Raw genomic sequence first — 16,218 nt, 5'->3', positions numbered from 1 at the left:
TATCATCATCATTTTTCTTTCTTTCCTCTCCCAGACACTCATTGGTTGTACTAGCACCCTGGCATAATGAGCAAACTAAGGGCAACAAAGTAATCTTCTATACAGCCATTACACTAATTTGGGTCCAAAGCTAAATTCTACCTGCTACCCTCCCTCTCCTGCAAGGATCTGACTTCTAGCCAAATGGGCAGTCTCAATGCCATCATCATTATCAACAGGCAATATTTGGGTCCAAGGCTAAATTCTACCTGCCACCCTCCCTCTTCTGCAAGGACCTGACTTCTAGCCAAACATCCAGTCCCAACGCCATCATTATTGAGAGGCAGTGTACGTTCTCAAAGTGAAGTTTGTTACAGGGTAATTTTACTGGTGTATCCTGCCCTTGCTCTCTGCTCCATATTGCCAGGCTGCTTAACACTCCCAGTTAATAGCTTTCCCACCTTTTCTCTCATCCTCATTTAACCTAGGTCATATCTGTAGCAGCTGTCCCTTCCCTACTCCTTACCCAGCCTCTGACAACATCAGTGCTTTTCTCTAAGCACTGTCCGCTATTTTCAGGTTCCTCCATTTCTTTGCTGCTAGAACATGCACCCACCAACCCTCCCGCTAGTACCTTGCTTAGTATTTCTCCTTGTCCTCATTGCCCCCATCCCTTTTCAGCTTTTGTTTCCCTCCTCTTGTCCTCCTTTCTCCTCTCTCTCCCTCCTTACTATTTTCCTCTTAACAACTCTACCTTCAATATCTAAAGTGTGATGACTGTTTTCTCTGTAATTGTGTCTCTCCCTAGCACTTCATAGTTTTCTCCACTAGTTTTATTTGCTTACATTTTTGACTTACATCCCTGCCTTGTTGATTGTTTCTGAAGATGCCCGAGTCCTGTCTCTAGGTCATTTCAGACCAATCACACACCTCATTTCTTCCTTTTTTCTTTTCTGTCGCTCTTCCCACTTTTGACTATCTTGTTCATTACCTTTCTCCCAACATGCATTGTGGGTATAAGACCTGCTGTTGGTGTTACCTGCCATTTTCCTTTCCTCTCCTAGACACTCACGGGTTGTACTTGCACCCTGGCGTAACGAGCAAACTAACGGCAACAAAGTAATCTTCTATAGAGCCATTACACTGGTATCTGCTTTTTTACAGTGTTTTTGAATATTTATTGTCTTTAGCTGCTGCTTAACAGTTGTTGTGTTAACATCGGTTACTATTTCTAATATGCATAGGAATGGTGCAACTTACTAAGCGACCAACTGTCTAAGCTATATTTACTATGTGCTACCTCCCTTGTGCCTAGTATTTATATAAAAAACAGTTTGTAATGCTAAACTGACATGTGACTATGTTTACTAATGCTCCTGACACTGACAAATGGCTGCATTTGATACAACCATAGACCTGTGAATGCCAAATTAGTGTTGTTTTGGCTTATTTCTGGATGTGAAGTTTTACCTAACATACACTTAGTTTTGCATAGAACCAGCTTGCACTGAACTGAATTGTTTTATCTAACTGTCATTATACATGTTCTTATTCAAGCTTATTTCACAATCTCTAGCTGTGTAACCTACAGGCACCGTTGTTTAATGTACGGAGATTATTCTGGTACACTACTAAACCCTGTGAAGTTGTAATACCCGCAGGCTGAGTAAACTCCACTGCTTTCTGTGGGTCTGTACTAACTTCACTCTCCAAGCTGTGTGGCTGCAATGCTGTGTTTTACTCCCTGGTCTTATAGCAAACTATGTTTAATTGGATGCTATAGACCACATAGTATATTGTTGTAATTCCATAGTTTGTTGTATTAGCATAAACAATTACATGGTGTACTACAGTTTTGACCTTTATGCATGCAAATGCTACTGGGCTATTCTTTTTACTGCTCTTACAGCATTGATATCTTTGGATGTACTGCTATTCTTACAGCACACATTCTGTTGGGTTCCTAAGTTAATTTAATTTACCCTTTTCCCTGTCAGCATTACTTATTGTCTACTGCATTTTATTTTACCTTACATGTACCGCTGCTGCTTCTTCTAACCCATTATTCTCTCCTTTGTAGATTTGGGTCCAAGGCTAAATTCTACCTGCCACCCTCCCTCTTCTGCAAGGATCTGACTTCTAGCCAAACGTCCAGTCCCAACGCCATCATTATCGACAGGCAGTGTACGTTCCCAAAGTGAAGTTTGTAACAGGGTAATTTTACTGGTGTATCCTGCCCTCGCTCTCTGCTCCATATCGCCAGGCTACTTAACACTCCCAGTTAATAGCTCTCCCACCTTTTCTCTCATCCCCATTTAACCTAGGTCATATCTGTACCAGCTGTCCCTTCTCTACTCCTTACCCGTCCTCTGACAACATCCATGCTTATCTCTAAACACTGTCCTCTATTTTCAGGTTCCTCCATTTCTTTGCTGCTAGAACGTGCACCCACCAACCCTCCTGCTAGTACCTTGCTTAATATTTCTCCTTGTCCTCATTGCCCCTGTCCTTTTTCAGCTTTTGTTTCCCTCTCCTTGTCCTCCTTTCTCCACTCTCTCCATCCTTACTCTTTTCATCTTAACAGCTCTGCCTTTAATATCTAAAGTGTGACAACTTTTTTCTCTGTATCTGTATCTCTCCCTAGCACTTCATAGTTATCTCCTCTAGTTTTGCTTGCTTACATTTTTGACTTACATCCCTGCCTTGTTGATTGTTTCTGAAGGTCCCCAAGTCCTGTCTCTGGGTCATTCTCAGACCAATCACACACCTTCTTTCTTCCTTTTTTCTTTTCTGTCTCTATTCCCACTTTTGACTATCTTAGTCTTTACCTTTTTCCCAGCATGCATTGTGGCCTTTAAGACCTGCTGTGGGTGTTACCTGCCATCTTTCTTTCCTCTCCCAGACACTCACTGGTTGTACTAGCACCCTGGCATAAAGAGCAAACTAAGGGCAACAAAGTAATCTTCGATACAGCCATTACACTGGTATCTGCTTTTTTACAGTGTTTTTGAATATTTATTGTCTTTTCCTCTTAACAACTCTACCTTCAATATCTAAAGTGTGACAACTGTTTTCTCTGTATCTGTGTCTCTCCCTAGCACTTAATAGTTTTCCCCTCTAGTTTTACTTGCTTATGTTTTTGACTTACATCCCTGCCTTGTTGATTTTTTTCTGGAAGTCTCTGAGTCCTATCTCTGGATCAACCCGCTCCATTCACCCTCATGTCACTCGGGGTCATGCCATTCCTCTAACCTACCCCCATTCCCACCCACCCCCACTTTCATTAATTTTATACCTAGACAGACTACTCCCCTACCAGTCCCCAACCTATACTCACTCACCTTCCCAGAATGTTTACTATCCCTACCTACCTACTCCACCCCTCTCATCTCTTTTCCTTCCTAACCTCCTCCCACCCACAAACCATGCACTTCCTCTAAACCATTCTTACTAAAACTCTGCTTCTCCACTTTCTTTACCTCACCTACAACTCCAAATCCTTCCACTCATAAAATGTCAGACACTTCCAATCACCAACACTACCACTTTCAACACTCCACGCACAATCCCTCACTTATAGTAGCATTAACCTACAACTCTTCAATCACATAACCTCTCTCCTCTCACCTCTCAAACACTTTCACACCCTCCATCCTATTTCCCTAGTTTCCAAATGCCACAAACTAACAAACAAACTTAGATTTCTTCTTCTACACTCTATTAGACAAATTAAACTCCAAGCTGACATCCATCCCAACCCAGGTCCCAATGACATAGATTCTCAGCACCTACTATGTTCCTCATATCCCACGACTATCACCTGTACTCAGTCTATCACTCACTCACATCCCTACCCCCTTGCATAAAGCTGCTAACTCCAATCTTCTCCTGTTAAATTTCAACTTCCATAGTATCATAAACAAGACTAGTGAATTTCATGTTACCCTATCCACCTACTCACCAGATATAGCAGTAATAACTTAAACCTGGCTAAAGCCCCACATTAAGGACAGTGAAATTCTCACAACAGGCTATAGCATCATAAGATTTGACAGACTCAATAAACATGGAGGTGGTGTTGCTGTTATGTATAAAGACACCCTCAAAGTTGTAGAACTAAGCTGTACCCCTCCTTATCTGCCCAACTCTGAAATATTAACTACCCGCCTTGACATCAGCCCTTGCAAAGCTATAATAATCATAGCTACCTATTTTCCTCCAGGCAATAACCTTCCCACAATAGAAAATCTACTTTCCTGGGCAGCCACCAAATTTACCCATGAAACTATTGTCCTTTGTGACTTTAACCTAGATTGGCACACCTGCACAGCTAATAACTCATCCAACTTTGTAAATCTCTTCAACCTCACCCAAACAATAAACTGTCCAACTCATATAGACAAACACTCCAAAAAGCAGTCTACATTAGACTGGATCTTAACTAACAAACTTAACCTAAGCTTCCTAGCTGGTTGCCTACTGGACTCCCTCAGTAATACTATCCAACCTTTATTTACTGGAAACGAGTGTATAGCCAAAGCAATATCTCCTAGAAATACATCACTACCAAGAAAAACTTCTCCCCCACTACTTTCAACCTCCTTTTCCAACAATGTAACTAGGCCCCACTTAAACACCTGCAGTTAGATGCTGCTATTCAGTATTTCAATGAAACCTTCCTTACTATTCTTAATAATCTAGCGCCCACTAGAAAAGTTCACACTAAAACTAAGCCCCTTCCATGGGTAACCAAAGACACCAAACTACTAATGAAGCATAGAGATAAAGTTTGGTCAGCTTACCATACATCCAAAGACAATTCTGACCTCTTTACTTATCAACAACTAAGAAACTTAACAAAGAAACAAAAAAAAAAACACAAACAAACATACTTTCTATCCCTAACTTGGTTCCATAGCTATCTTTCCAATCATCAACAGGCTACAAAATGGGAAAACTTTCTTTACCCCCTACTTCTCATCTCTGTGGGTGTACCCCAAGGTTCTGTTTTGGACCACTTCTCTTTTTCATATTCGCAAACAAGGAACCAAATAGAAAACACACCAAACAAGCCTGTATACAAACTTCATTTATTGCAGTAAAAACACAACAAGATTAAGCGCTTTTGTCTTTCACATATCTATTATGTAACATGTACTGGTATAAAAATGGTTCTTGAATCAGTGTGCTTCATTCTGATGAAGTCTTCTATGTGAAAGACAAAAGCACTTAATCTTGTTGTGTTTTTACTGCAATAAATGGAGTTCGTATACAGGCTTATTTGGTGCATTTTCCATTTGGTTCCTGGTCTTCTGTTATTTGCACTGCACCAGATATTTGGATATTCACAAACAACCTTAGTTCAACAACTCAACTAGCCTCCATTGTACAGTATGCCGATGATGCTACACTCATGTGATCTGCCTCCTCAGCCCAAGAACTCCAACTAAAAATGCAATCTTCTCTTCAGGACATTGAAACGTACCTCTCTCAACACCAACTCATTCTAAATTCCAACAAAACCAAAATTATAGTATTTAGTTGCAGAAACCCCAAACCTTTCCAGCACACTCTCTCAATCTTCTCCACAAATGAAACCAAGATAGTACCCACAAGCCACACTAAACTTTTAGGTGTTACCATAGATGACAACCTCAGATTTGATATACATGTTGCCCAAACTATCAAAGAAGTCCATATCAAACTAGGCACCTTATACAGGGCCAAACCATACCTAACTCCCAACGCCAGACTAGCCACTCTTCTCAAACACCTTCTGTCTATCCTTCTGTATGGCACTGTCATATTCACAAATCTTTAAAAATTGCACCTCAACAGTTTAGACTCTTGTAATAATAAGATCGCTAAATTTGCCACAGATCACCCACACAGATCTCACCACTGTTCAGCTCTTTCACAATTGAACTAGCTAGAGCTCCCCAACCTTTTATCACTTAATCAACTAACCTTAGCCCACAAAATAATCTACAATCCTAGCAACTGCCCTTCCATTTCCCATTTAGTTTAGCCTAGTACTAACCATAGATTACTCAGATCTTTCAACAAACTTTTACTAACGGTATCCAACTCCCATAACTATCATGGCAACTCCCTGTATTCACATAGAATAACCAAACTCTGGAACACACTTCCAGAGACCATATTAAAAAAACCTATACACAATCAGTTCAAATCACTCCTAAAGGAAAACCTTATCAGTCATTGGCTGTGCTCCTGCCACTTTCCAGATTAATTTTTTCCCATTTCTGTTACTTTTCCCATCTGAACTTGTATCTTCATTATCTTAATTTTTTTAGTATATAAAAATTCCCAGTACTTGAATTGTGCTATTTGCTTGCTTTGTATTATTTTTTTGTTATTGTACTATGATTGTATTGTACTATTGATTATATTGTATTCAGGCTTGTTTGTTGTAGTGCACTACTGTGGAGCTTTTCTCCCTGAGTCTCTGCTGAAAATGGGCCTCTGGCCCAGTTGGACATACCCGGTTAACAAATGTAATAAATAAATAAATTTAGGAGCCATATACAACACAAGTTGCATACCTCAGGACAGCCCTGTAAATCATTAAATTGGGGGACAATGACCCAGTTTCAATAAACTGAATTTAGCTGAAGACTTGCTTGGAGTTCTCCACTTTGCTGTACTCCCACATCTTCCCTTCCTTTATCCATGCCCACCTATGCCCAATAACTTGCCATCCCAGAGAAATCTCTTCATTACTATAAAAGCCCCTATACTATGCCTTTGTTATCTACTTCCCCATTCATAGCTCCCTACTACCCTCTTGGTTACTATTAATACTTTTGTCTTTCCCTTCTGCCATTTAGTACTGCTCTTTTTCACTTGGTCCCTTCTTTTGTCCATTGTACTGATACTTTTACTTGGACCTTCAGTAATCAAAACCCCACCATCTACCTCAATAAAACTACACCAAATTTCCAGACACACCTGTACTTCACTCCAAATACATATCTCCAATATTGGAAAATTAGCTCCAAGTCTCTACTTTACCTTCTGTACTTAATTTATTAGCAAATAAGGTGTTATACTGTTATCTGTGCAACCAACTGATGCCTAATATAAAAATATATGCAGAGTTGTATTCAGTATACCAGTCGCCATTAGCCTACCCATTACATAACATGCAGCATACACTCTGTTATAATGGAAAAAGAAATGCAACCTAAACATTTCTTATACAAATTAATATAATCTTAACTTTTCCTCCTAACTCTACTACCATACCATATTAAATAAAACCTATTACCATCATATGCCACAAACAAGTACCCACTCTAAAAACAGCTAACAGTACAATAAATTCCCAGATATTTTGACCTTACAATGACCTGTTAAGGGTAAAATATCTATCATAAAACAAGTATCTAAAATTAGATAAACCAGATATATGCAAGCCTTATTAAAAACTCTAAACTGCTGCAGAAGTCTAACTAAATTTTTTTAAATATAAGGACATTCACTGTAAACCAGAGCCTATCACATACAATACCAGTGGCGGCTGGTGACTTCAAACTAAAGGGGGGCTGCAGGAGACAGATGAATGGGTGGGACCAATGGGAAGGGGTGTGGCCAAGTAGAAAGGGGTGGAGCTATGCTCACAACCACAACAACTGGAACTTTAATTAAATACACTGCCCTGGGTGCCAAGCATTCATTACAAGAGTCCAATCAAGACAAAATGAAGTATAGAAGAAAAAATATTTCAATGCATTGGCTACATGATGACTTACTTAATATCTAGATGGAAACATAAAGGTTGAGAGGCATGAAAAAATGAATTACTTTTTAAATACATTACTGGAATGCCAGTCAAAATCAAGTATATATAAAAAAAACAAGCATCCCTCAACTCAAGCCACTTCTCCTTGCACTGCAGTTCTAATTATAATTTATATTCAGCTTTATAAAATTACCAAGTAACATGCTGAAAGTAGCAATCTCTGTGATACTTGTAAAAATGTTTCTTATCTAAAAAAGACCTGCTGCCTGACAGCAACTATCTACTTGTTTCATGGGGAAGACATGATCAAAGTAAAAAATGAACAGCAAACAAGAAACAAGCTCAAGATAAATTGCTTAAAGGATTACTGCACAAGTTATGGACCACACGTGATAGGCTGGCATTCTGTTTAGTTTACGGGTAAAGCCTGCAAAGATGACTGCAATTCTCCAACAAATGTAATGAGCTTCTGAAAATACCATAATCTTGTCCTTTATTACAAATACTGTCATATGCATTTCAATACCTAAGGCTTATACATTATCTAGTTATGGAAATATTCTCTGCATGGCAACAACGAAAAGGCTTTCAATGTGGGTAATTCTTTATTATTATTAAAGCTTACTTGCATCTTACAATCTCCAACAAGCTTACCTGATGGTCATTAAATCATTGCTACTTAAACACAGAGCAACAGGGCATTGTGACAGCATGCATTTTCTGAATAATAAGAATCATAAATCAACAGTATAAAAATTTGACAAAAAAACAGAATATTCTGCAAAATCAAGGACAGATGAAAAGCCTCAGTCATACTTATGGTCTACCTTGGATGGGGAAATACTCTGCACATTTAACTGCATAACTGCTCCTTGCCTTGCTTGGACACATCCAGAGCCATTACAGTGAGAAGTGGGGTGCAACAAGTATGTCACAATTTGAAATGTTTCTGGCTGATGGTGATGGCTCTGACACTCATACCTCTCAACCTCAGAGCAAGAAATCTGGATAAAGCTATACAAAGAAGTGGGACACAGGCCCAAAAATAAGGACAATTTTTAAGTATTGCTCTTATAACCTTAGAAAGATAATAGAATAGTAGGTCTTGCATTAGTATGCATTTTCTGAAGGGTATGAATTCTGAAACTGAAATGTCTGTCATTATTTTCTAACTTCAATCTTTAATGATTTGCCACCAATTTGCCAGAAAAACACAATTTTATGAAAAACAGACCAAAAATGTGATGCAAAAATATAAAATTGCCACACAATATAGCTGGGATCCTGTCAAAGAAGAGACACCTTTTTAATATTAGTACTGTTAACTTGAGCAAATGACAAAATAAGGGCATCTACATGCATTTCTGAAATAAAAGCAAACTATAACTCTGATCATTACAGTTATTTATAATTGTAAACCCTCCACGTTTTCTTCCAAAATTGCCATTTTGCTGAGGGATTATTAGGGGGAGAGAACATTTTGAGCCAAAATTGGGGACGGTTGAGGTTTGGATATTCCTAATTCTATAAAGTGATTCATTTGCACATACCTCTCAACTTCTTAATGCAGGAAATCTGGACAAGGCCAAATATATTTGGGGAACATACAAACAGTACTAAAAATTGCTCTTGTATAAACTTAAGACAGTTGATACAATAACAGGTCTTGCTTTAGCATGCATTTTTCTGAAGGTTATGATGTCTGAAACTCAATGTTTGTCATTATTTAGTGACTTCATTCCTAAATGATTTGCCAGAAAACCACAAATTTTATGAGGAACAAACCAAAAATAAGAAGCAAAAATCTATTAATTCTGCAAAAATCTGGATAGCTGAGAGGTATAGTTCAGCCTGGGCTGTCTGGATTTGCTGCAGTTGCCCCCTCACAAACTCATGGTCGAATGGAGCCTCCCCCCTGCAGCCATTCCAATGTCCCATTCCTTGGTTATTTCACCCCATTTACCATAAATACTGTAATGTGCATACTGCTTTACTTCTGAGATGATTTGGATTTCATTTGAAAGTTTTATTTAGCATTTTATAGTACAAACCCCAATAGATATCTGCTAAACAAAGCAATGCAGTCTCACGATGAAAATAGACTTAGCATTAAAACTTCTCTGATCTTGAAACTCACATTCATTGTATCAGCATTGAAACACACATTCGAAGAAAATACATTTTGCCAGTGGCAGATAAAAATTAACTTTGGGCTGTTTTCAAATCATAGGCCCCTTGAACACGAAACATACACATGCTCTTTGATACACCTTCCTGACCTTGTACAATACAGTACAGTTGTTAGATGGCATTTTAAATTTGTTTTGAACATTTTTCCAGTAAACAATGAAACAAAATGCATGCACCAATAATGACAAAACTGCCCAATTCAGAACATTTCCATCATAAAAGTCTACTCAAACTTCTACAGTCCACCAGTATCGGTAAATATGTACAATCTCTGAAGAAGTAAAAGCTATCTAAATAATTCCACATTAAATAAATCTGTAACTAATGAAGAGGTGGCTACTAGCAAACAACTTTATATGTCATTGTTTCATCTACAAATAAAGTGCCTGTTGCCCTTGAGGAATAAATTGCCTATGTTGCATTAAAAAAATGATAAGCTAGTAATATCACAATAGGGAATGGATGTCAAACAGATAACAGGTCTATAGTTACTAGGTATCTTCACCAAAAAGGACTGCAGCATCCACCCCCTTTACAAGGCAGTAAAGTATCAGCAATGCATCGACCTACTGTGGGAGCAGAACCCACACCCTTTTACATCAAAAGCAAGTACACTACCTGCTGTGTTATTAACAATGCAAGCAGACTCAGCATAAGCAGCACTAAACTTTTGTTCCCCTGCAGCTCTCAGCTCCTTGTAAAATCTACTCGACACTCAGCTGTATCTCTGAACTTTGCAGCAAAAGAAATCTGGAAAAAGCCAAAATTTATTGGGGGCGGGGGGGCAAAATCCCAAAAACCAGGGACACATTTTAAACATTGCTTGTATAATAAAAAGTCAAAGTTTGCTACCCAAGGATGAACGCTCCTGTAATAAAGTAATATAACCAAAATAGCAAAACACAGGAGTGTATATAGGCAGAGTGAAAGAATCCACATCAACGAATCCTTGTAGTAGTAAAATGTTCAAAACAAGGTAGTCTTCACTTCACCAAGTTAATGAAAAACTTTTCATTAGATATTCAGCAAAAATCGACAAGCACTTTCACCCTCGTGGGCTTCTTCAAGCCAAAATGCTAAACATTTTTTAAAACTCTATATATAGTTAAAAATAATGACATCATATCCTGTGAAATAATTACATAGACTGCAATCAATTAGCAATAGTAATTAACTGTTGCACCTCTATACACAAAGATCTTACATTATAAATCAATAAAAAATGACTCTCTTGAAAAACATTATAAAATTCTTTATAGTTTATAGTATCAAATTCATAAACTTATAAAATAATCAGATACTGTAATTAACAATGTATTAAACCTTTAAACCTTTAACTTCCAACATAGGTCTCAGGGGGACCCTATCATTCAACCCAGGTTTCCTATCTGCTTTCAACCTAATGATCCATCTCATCTCGCATTGTTCTGTGTAATTCATGACATCACCCCCTCTCAGTGTAGGTATATTAGCCTGTATAACTAAAAACTTAAACTTGTGTTGTTCTGATGTTTCTAAAATATGTTTAGATAGGGCATTTTTGTTAGATTTGATGCAGATGTTATACTGATGTTCTCTAATTCTATCTTTAAGTCTTCTATCAGTTTTTCCCACATAAAATGCTGGGCAAAATGTGCAATGAGCTAGGTAAACAATGAGTTCAGTATCACATGTAGATGTAACATTAAATCTGAAACATTGTTGGCTGATGGGATGTATAAATGATGCATAACTATCTATCATGTTACAAAAAATTACATTTCCGACAAGGTTTAGTGCAACCTGATGGAGCATGGTGTTGTTGACTGCTAATTCTGTCAGAGTAACAAAGAAGTCTGTGAAGGTGCATGCGATTTTTATATATAAACTTAGGGGTATCTCCAACTATGTTGCGGAGTTGTGGATCAACTGTGAGGATGTCCCAGTACTTACAATATATATTTCTAATCTCATTAACATCCTGTGTATAATATAATGACACCTTGGTGTCAGTACTATATCCTGAGGTATTGGTTAGTGTATTATTTCCATCGTTCTCTCCTTCTACTCTACTCATAAAATAGAGACATGCCTTGTTTACTCTAAGTGTTTCTACCCCTTCAAAGCCTTCACTAATTTCTCTTTGACTGTAGGCTCTATCTATTAATTGATAATTAAGGTTAGACAGCTCTTGGTGAAATCCTTCATCAGTGGGGTTAAGACGGGATACCCTCATAGCTTTTCCCCTAACAATGTTTCTAAATACAAACTTAGGGTGCATGCTTGTTCTATGTAATAATGAATTCCTATAACATGACTTTCTAAAAACACCCATATTCAATAAACCACTAGGGAGCTTTTCCACATACACATCCAAAAAAGGAACTGAAGTCAATGATGCATTCATTGTAAATTTTAAGTAGGGGGTCAACATATTAATTTCTTCTAAGAAGTTCCCTAACTCTTTTTCACTAGCTGTCCACACCAGGAAAAGGTCATCTACAAAGTGTGCATAAAACTTCACAGACTTTTTAATGCTATTCAGTTCAAATAATCTATACCTTTCCCAATCAGCCATAACTAGATTGGCGTAATGACTGGCACATGAGGTGCCCATAGCTACGCCATCTTTCTGTATATATCATTTTTAGTTAAAGGTAAAAATATTGTTTTTCAGAACAATACCTAACAACTTGCATAAGGTGTCTGTAGAAGGTCCAGTAGACTTTAGATTAATTTCTAAACATCTCCATATACATTCAATGCCTTCACTATTTGGAATCATAGTAAAAAGGGATTGGACATCTAGTGTAACTAGCCAACATGGTAAATCTATAGGTAAATCTGTCATCTTTTCATACAACATCAAGAGAAATTGTTTGGTGTCCTCCAAAATATAACCATATGTATTAACTATTGGTCTAAGACAGTGCTCTAAATATAGAGAGATAGGTTCTGTAACCCAACCTCGTCCAGCAACAATAGGTCTCATAGGTGGATTAAGAGAATGTTTATGGACTTTGGGTAAGCCTTGTATACTTGGGATGAGTGGATATTTAACCTGAAAAAAAATATTTTGTTGTTCAGTAATCATTTCATTATATAATAAATCCACTAATATTATAGATATCTCAGCAATACATCTTTCTACTTGACTGGGTACAATAGGACAATAAAAGTGAGAGTCTTTCAACATATTCTCCATACTTTCAAGATAACTCTTTCTATCCATCACAACAACTGGTCCTTCCTTATCTGTTGGTCTGAGAGTAATATTAGGTCACACCTAAGTGTATTTAATGCAGTTCTTAGTCTGGGGCTTAAGTTACCATACCATATTTTATCTTTATTCTGATTATTATATTTATGTAAATCTTCTTCAACTAATTTAGAAAATGCATCAATTAGTGGATGTAAGTTAGGTACATAAGTACTTGTTTTTTTCAAATTAAATCTTTCATTAGTTTGTATAAAATTGCCATAATCAAGTTTCAATTGTATATTACGGCTAAATAATTTCACATCCATAACAGAATCAGTTAATTCGCGCTTAATGGATGGTATAAAAGTTAGGGCTCTATTTAGGACTTCAAGTTCATCTTGAGAGAGATTTCTAGTTGAGATATTCCAAGCTAATGACTTGTTGCTTTCTCCCACATCTTTTTCAGTGTAAGGCCCACGTATTCTTCCCCTGAGACATTTTGTTTTTGTCTCCCCCTGCTCATTGACCTGTCCCTTCCTCCTCTCCAAAAATCATGTATGGGGAAAGGGATAGGTCCATTCTGTTCAATACTTCCTTGGTTTAGCAGACTACTTGTTTTCCTTCTAACAGATCCACCATTACCAACCTGGTTGTTTTGTATATCATGAGATATGTTAACTCCTGATTCTGGGTCTATAGCAGATGTACTCACATTATTACTAGGTTGTTCTATATTATCTACAATAACCAAAGATTTAGAGGCTTCATTAGTAACATTTTCATTGTGAACAATAGCAGTAGTTGTGATAGTATTTCTAACACTATTCAAAATTTGTTCATTACTCTTAAAAGAGACTGTATCACATCAAGCTTCATTCACACAAACAACATTACTATTATTAGTTACTTTTGAAGCATTGGGAGCTGATTTCCCTTGTCTATTTTTATGAAATTCAGTTCTCAGCCAAGTAAATACATGGCCGTTCCTAAAATCAATGGTATCTCTTTGTATTTTACTCTGTTTTTGTTCGAGTAATTTTTTCTCCAACAAAAAAACATTGTCTAGCAGTTTCTCCATAAATTTGTCAACTATTGTGGAAGGATAAGTAGAGTAGATAAACTGTCGTTGCTCTTTAATACGAGTACACAGAGCAGCTTCATCTGGAGTAAAAAATTCAATTAGCAAAGCCATATAGCGCATACTAGTATCAATGTTAACCTGCTGCCATCTGTATAACAAATCAGGATATACAGTACCTGTAGCCGGCATTTTCAAAATCCGGAGTCCCCTCTGTATTATTTTGCGGCTGATACATACTTCAAAGTGTTGCCGCTGAAGCTGCATTCTTTTCAGCTTTAAAAAATCAGCTTCTAGTTGGTTTAGTAAGGTGAGTAGTCCGCTATAATCTCCTTCATGTAACGAACAAGCACCAAATATAATTTCACAATGAGGAATTATGCTACACAAAAACCTTTGCCACATGGAAACATACCAAAATACATGAAAATATCTAATAAAATTGTCAGAAATGCAACTGGTTTCAGTAAGAAACCTGTTCAGTCCTTAAGCATAGCAACTGGGAATCATTAAAGAAATCTTTAGGTGACACAGTAACTCACTTCAACAAAACCTTTATCTCTACCTCAAATACCCAAGCACCTAAATGCAGAAAGAGTAAAATCCTGCATCATGACTTATACAAAAAATAAAGCAACGATAAATCAGAGATAAAGAATGGAAAAACTTGCTTTAGAAAATGCAGTGAACAATCTGCAACAATACTGAAACTAACAAAACATGAGTACCATCACAAAGGCTAAGGAAGACTGATCTACAGGGACACAGTGTTAACAATTTTGATCAGCAGTCAAACTTTTACAACACGTTTTTTTTTTTCAAATTGTTTCTCAAAATTTTGTCACAACCCTGCCCTTTCACAGATAAAATTATAAAAAAGTTACTCTTCAACCCTCTTTGAAAAATCTTTCAAAAACCACAATGAAGCATTTAAAAGTATCTCAGCTTTATTAACGTTAGGTGCTTTCATCCAAAATTAAAATAGTGTCCAATAAATAGTTAAAAAAATGATCACACGATAGTTAAGCTACAATACCAGCCATGAGTAATTAGAACAGAATCAATTTCACACATTCATTAGAAACAGATACAAGAAAATATAAACAGGTGCCCATAAAAAATTAAAGTCAATATTAAAGGCTGCATGAATACGCTATTTTACCCCAGAAATTTACATGCACCAAGGTTCAGACTTTAAAACGTATACAGATTTAATTCATACCTCATGCATATAGCTAATGCCAATAAACACAATGCATTCAATAGTCTCACCCAACCAGCCTAATACAATATGTAGATGACACAATGTTAGTACTTCCCCCATTTTCACTCAAAGAGCTCCAAGCTGATCAGCAGTATGCCTTTAACTAATAGCTAGCTAGAGAAAATCAACCTGCTTCTAAATCCAAAGTAAACAAAACTAATGATATTTTCATCACCATCTCAACAATCAAATTGTTGGAACTTTAGAATCTAAGTTAATAATAGTAGATATGAAGTAGTGCAAAATACAAATGTTCTGGGAATAAAACACCACACATTAAGATTTAACCAGCACATCCAAAATACACTTCATATTATATATCTCTCTATTGGAATAAAAGACCATAGATTAAGATTTAACCAGCATATCCAACATAGGTTCAGAGGTACATAGGTTCATAGGTAGGTACTAGGCTATTGACCCTAGGGCCTATATAAGCCTAGCCAAAAATGTACCCTGGCTTTCACCACCCAAGAAAATTATTTTCCTGTGCCCCTGTCAAGCAGAGCCACAGAAGTGATCCCTGGGGTGAATTTCCTATTTCCCATCCAATCATCAAGATTTTTCTTGGAGTGCTAATGAGGAGCTCTGTTTGACATAGATAGGTAGTCTGTTCCAGAGTATGGGAAGTCTCTGGGACAGGAATCTATCCCTCCAGCATGTTCTGTTTATTGTGGTGACAAGGTTTAGGTCCCTAGAGCATGTAGCTCAGATGATTGGGATTTCTTTAAGTGGAGCATGTCCAACAGCTCTGGGTTTGA

Source organism: Protopterus annectens, chromosome 6.part0 (assembly GCF_019279795.1).
Source record: "Protopterus annectens isolate FY-2018-M chromosome 6.part0, PAN1.0, whole genome shotgun sequence".
Taxonomy (NCBI): Eukaryota; Metazoa; Chordata; order Ceratodontiformes; family Protopteridae; genus Protopterus; species Protopterus annectens.
Note: the sequence above shows the minus strand (reverse complement) of the source record.